Source organism: Myotis lucifugus, unplaced genomic scaffold, assembly GCF_000147115.1.
Source record: "Myotis lucifugus unplaced genomic scaffold, Myoluc2.0 scaffold_622, whole genome shotgun sequence".
Classification (NCBI taxonomy): domain Eukaryota; kingdom Metazoa; phylum Chordata; class Mammalia; order Chiroptera; family Vespertilionidae; genus Myotis; species Myotis lucifugus.
In genome coordinates, this window is record NW_005871670.1 from 309926 (window position 1) to 315995 (window position 6070).

Here is a 6070-nt window from a genome sequence, read left to right on the forward strand (position 1 = left end):
ATAAACTAATTCCGCAAAGTTGCAAGGTACAAGATCAACACAAAAATCAGATGTGTTTCTATACGCCAGCAATGAACAATCACAAAAAGAAAGTAAGGAAACAATTTCACTCACAAGAGCATCCAAAAGAATAAAATACCTAGGAATAAATCTAACCAAGGAGGTGAAAGACTCTTAAAAACTACAAAACATTGCAAAAAGAAATTTAAGATGACCTAAATAAATGGAAAGGCATCTGTGTTCATGTGTTGGATGACGTAATACTGTTCAGATGACACTACCCAAAGTGGTCTACAAAGTCAATGAAATCTCTGTCGAAATTCAAATGGCTGTTTGTGTAAAAATAGAAACAATCTTCAAATTCATATGGAATTGCAAGGGCCCCAAATAATGAAAACAATCTTGGGGGGGAGCGGGGAGAGTTGAAGGACTATCACTTCCTGATTTCAAAATTTGGTACAAAGCTACAGTAATCAAAACTGTGGTACTGCATAAGAACAGACATATAGACCAATGGAATAAAGTGGAAAACCTAGAAATAAACCCTCACATATATGGTCAAATGATTTCTGACTAGGGTGCCAAGATGATTAAATGGGGAAAGGAGTCTTTTCAACAAATGGGGACGGGGAGAGGGAATGGATCTAAACACTAAAGAATGAAGTTGAACCCTTACCTCACACAATATTCAAAATTAACTTAAATGGATGAAAGACCCAAACATAAGGGCTAACACTATTAAAACTCTTGAAGGAAACAGGTAAATCTTCATGACCTTGGATTTGGCAATGAATTCTTAGATGTGATACCAAAGGCAGGAGAAACAAAAGAAAAATTAGACTTCATCAAAATTTAAAACTTTAGTGCATCTAAGAATGTTATGAAGAAAGGACAACCAACAGAATGGGAGAAAATATTTGCAAGTCATATATCTTATAAGAGTCTAGTGTTCACAATATATAAGGAATGCTTACAATTAAGCAACAAAAAGACAAACACCCCAATTTAAAAGAACTTGAATAGACATTTCTCCAAGGAACACATACAAATGGCCAACAAGTACATGAAAAGATGCTCAGCATTCTCAGTCATTAGGGAAATGCACATGGAAACCACAATGAGATACCACTTCACACCCACCAGGACGGCTTTCATTTTCTAAACAGAGAATAACAAGTGCTGGTGAGGATGTGGAGAAATTGGAACCTTTGTACATTGCATGTGGCAATGTAAAATGGTATAGGCACTGTGGAAAACAGAAAGTTAAACATAGAATTACCATATGATTCATCAATACTTCTGGGTATATGTCCAAAAAATTGAAAACAGGGACTCAAGCAGATACTTCTTCACAACAGTATTATTCGTAATACCCAAAAGTTGGAAACAACCCAAATATCCACTAACAAGTGAATGGATGAACAGAATGTGATCTATCCATGCAATGGAATGTTATTCAGCCACAGAAAGGAATAAAATATTGACACATGCTACAATGTGGGTAAACCTTGAAAACTATGTTCAGTAAAAGAAGCCAGACATGAAAGGTCACCTATTACATGATTCCACTTACATAAAATATCTAGAATAGACACATCCATAAAGATGGAAAGAAGATTAGTGATTGCCAGAGGCTGGGGGGAGAGGAGAATGGGGAGTATCTGCTAATGGGCACAGGGTTTCCTTTGGAGGGGATGAAATATTTTGGAACTAGATAGAGGTGCTGATTGTACAACACTGATGTACTAAATGCTGCTGATTATTCACTTCTCAAATGGTTAATTTTATGTTAATGTCAACTTCAAAAAAATGAAAGGGAAGAATAACAAAACCAAAAAAAGAAGGAATAATCTGGGTTATTATTCAATAAAAGAAGAGAAGCTGGAAACCAGAATGGTGCCTCCCAGGCTGAAAGGAAGAAGTACTTTATCCTTATGACTTTGGATAAACCTCTGATTTGTAGTATGTTTTTTTAAACCTCTGTGATTGGTGTACTCCCACTGAGTCCAAAGACCTTTGCATAAAACTAGAACCCTTTCAGGGCTAAAACATTAAGGGAACAAAATGAAACTCAATCTGTGTGTGTGGTTTTTTTTTAATATCAATAAAATGGGTAAACCTCCAGCTACAATGATCAAGCAAAAGGAGAGAAAACACAAATTACCAATATTGAGAAGGGAAGAGGGGACATCACTACAGATCCTATCAACACTGAAAGGGTAGAGACTACTGTGAACAACAATTCTAATAGATTTGACACCCTAGAAATGGAAATAAAACTCCATGAAAGATACAAATTACTAAAACTGACTCATGAAGAAAAAGAAAGCCCAACTAGCCCTATAACAATTTTTAAAAATTAAATTCATAATTTAAAATCTCACAAAGAACATTTCAGGCCAAGATGGCTTGATTGGTGAGTTCTGGCCAACATTCAATGAAGAAATTATATCATGCTGTATAAACTTTCAGAAAATGAAAAAGGAAACCTCGTTCACTATTGATCATAATATAACAAAGTACAACACTGGAAAACAGTTGGGCATTTCTGAAAACATTAAGCATGTACTACCATTCAATCCAGCCATTTCTCCTTGGTATCTACCCAAGAGAAATGAAAGCAAAGAGACCTGTAAGTAATGTTACTAGCAGATTTATTCATAAGAGCCAAAAAACGGAACAGTCCAGGAGTCCATCAGCAGGGGAGTGGATGATTCCATTGTGTTGTGTCCACACAACAAATTATCCTTAGCAATAAAGATATCAAATTGTGGGGGGGGGGGTCAATCAGGGGAAAAGGAGACATAGGTAATACTTTAAACCAGCGGTCGCCAACATGGACCTCCAGTTGGCGACCGCTGCTTTAAACAATAAAAAAAAAGAGATCAAGTTACTGATACACAGCAACACGTGTAAACTTCTAAAACATGCTTAGCTAATGAATCCAGAGACAAAAGAATACATAGCATGTAATTCCATTTAAACAGAATTCTAGGAGGCAAACAGTCTCAACTACAGTGACAGAAAACCAGCCCTTGGTTACCTGGGGTTGGGGAGGAACTGACTGGGACATAGAACAAGGGAACAGTGGGGAAGGGGGCTGGAAATGTTCTGTATCTCTCTTGTGTGGTGAGTACTTTGGTGTACACATTTGTCAAAAACCACCAAGCTGAACACTTTAAATAGGTGCATTTTGTGTATATTATAACTGACTCTGGATAAAGCCCTGATTTGTAGTGTCTTTTTAATGTCTGTGATGGAAGTACTCCCACTGAGTCTGATTCAAGCTATAGCAGGGGTGGGCAACCTTTTTGTGCGTGCGTGCCAAAACCAGCAAAATCTCTGACTCAAAATTCTTCTGCGTGCCAACCCTAATTTTTTGAGAACATGTTACACCTACTTGATATCTCTTAAGGTGTACGTATGTGAAGAACCTTGAAGAAATAATAAAATTCATTCGAGCGACAAAAACACAGTATATGATGATGAAAAATACATTTATTTTTTAATGTATACATGTACACTGATAGTCCGACAGAAAACTTCATGACTCCGTTTGATATTATCAGTGGCACTTTTGCTGCTGCATCACTGATGACAGAGATTTTACATCAGGTTTATATTTCGTGACCTTCAGAGAATGCACGAGCTACTACTTTCATCCGTCAGGCTACTCCTATTACAAGACATAACAAAATTCATCACTGAGAACAAAGATTCACAAGCGTATGTGGATGAAACCAAAACACTGGTCGGATCTAGGAAGGCAGGGAGAGTTAAGGCAGAGGCATAGAAATTGCTCTTCCCCTCTCTCGTCAATCCATGTCTATGGTCTTTAAGATAACTTGTTATGTAAAATTATTTATCTAAGATGCACCTACACTGAATTTATCTGAAAAATAAAAAAGTTGATATTAAGGAAAAAATTGTAAATGGAAGATAAGAGAGGGTTTCGCTTGCCAGCCAGTTACTGGCGTGCCATGTTTGGCACACGTGCCAGGGGTTGCCCACCCCTGAGCTATAGAGTGTCATCGCTCAGCACAGAGCTGGAAAGGATGTACATGCTTGCATCTTGTGCAGTGGAACAAGCCAGCACCAGCCCGCCACCACTTACACCTTAATTGAGATGATTTTGAAAACAAAGGAAAAACAGGGAAATACCACTACTCTGGGCTGAAATAAGTAAAACGGGCAATGCCAGTGCTAACACTGTGGAGGGCAGTGGAAGTGCTGGTCAGCATCTAAGTTGGTCAGCATCTACCAAACTGTAAATGCCCAGGACCCAGCAGCCCATCCCTGGGGGTGTGCATAGCACGCAGGGACAGACATCCCCAGGAGGCATGTGCTGAAGTTCACAGCAGCCTGTTCGAGACAAAAACAGCAAACAACCCAAAGTCTATCAAGAGTAGGATGGACAAATGATCAAATGACGTTCGTGTGCTTCCTTGATGGAATGTCTTACAGCCCAGAGAACCAACAATCTACACACGTGGAAAATGGGTGAATGTCCCTCCCAGACATGCAGCCGCGCTAAAGGTGAGACGCAATAGAAATCAAATCATCGACACAAGGACGTGTGTACCACATGTTGTCACCCAGCACCTAGCAGGCATACAGGACAGACTGGCGCTACAGACCGAGGTCGTGGCTCTGCTGGGGACACACAAGGGGCCACAGGGTTCGAGTTCTTGAGCTGGTGGTGGTCACTGACATTCAGATTGTGAACATTTGCTGAGCTCACACATTGTGTGGACTTGTTTGTATATGTTCTGATTCACAACAGAAATGTTTTAAAGCAGAAAAATCTGTTTCGTTGTCGAACGTTAGATCCTACTTCCTTTCCGATGTGTTTATTATAAAGAGCCTTGAGCTGGGTCTGTCTTCGCAGGCATGTGTAGGAAAGTGTGTCCACTGAAACCCCAGATGTGGCCCAGATTTCGTCCAACTTATTTTGTGTTTTGACTGCATGTTCCTGGTGATTGCAGCCCCTCCCCACCCTCCCTGTCCACTCTTTGGAAATGTTTTCTGTCCCTGAGTTTTTAAGTCTGACCTGCTGGGGCCCAGGTGGGCCCCCCCCCCCCCCGGGCCTGTGCTCAGGCTGGCGGTGTTTCTCCTGTGAGTGTAGCTGCTAAAGTCCTAAAGTCGTTTGAACCCAGCAACGTGATCGAGCTTCACAAAGCCTCACGCACAGGAGTGGAGGCCCCACTCACCCCTCGTCCACCTGTAGGGACACCTTATTTTCAAGGCTAAAAGCCATGAAAGCTGTGACGGCAAAGTCAACAAGACAAGACGATGCCTCTCTCCTCTCCTTTCCTCCTGTCAAGGGGTAAACCAACCCCATTTGTCCTCAGGGAGGGTCGGCCACAAGTCACCTCCTCCTTGCGCTGGCTCTGGCCAGGCACTGCACCTGGGCCCGAGGGCATTCAGCGCCAGCCCTGCAGCTGCAGGCCTTTCAGTGGTGGGCACGCATTTGCATCTCAATGACCCCTGATTAATATTTAAGGAGCCAGCTGTCTGAGCCACATGAAAAAAATGGGGAAAAAACACGCCTTGTTCCTTTAAGGGGTGGGCTCCCAGGCTCTTCATCAAGTGGCCTCATCTCCCCACTCGGTTTTCACACACAATTCTTCTAAATGAAAAAAAAAAAATATGAAGCGCTATTAGCAAGTTATCAGGGACCAACTGTGTCCCCATCAATGCCCCTCAGTCCATTGTGGCCGCCGTGCAGCTGCAGGGCTAGCGCTGAGCAAGCCGCCGGGCTGGGCTCCATCCCGCTGTCTGTCCGAGGTCATCGGGCACCGCATCCACCGTGCCCTTTCCCTGAGCCGCCAAACGGAAGTGGACACCGAGTTCAGAGCTCATGCACAGGCCTGAGGGGACGAGCCCAGCCAACACCGCCCCCCCCTCACTCAGAGAGCCCCCTCACTGCTGTCCCTCCTGGCTGGCTGCACAGCCCCCAGGGGTCCCGATCCTCCCCCAATCTGTCCCAGGCCGGCTACCCTGGGGAGGACAGGTGGTTCTTGTCAATCAAGTCAGGCCACCCGGGCAGAGCCCTCCCCTCACTGACCAC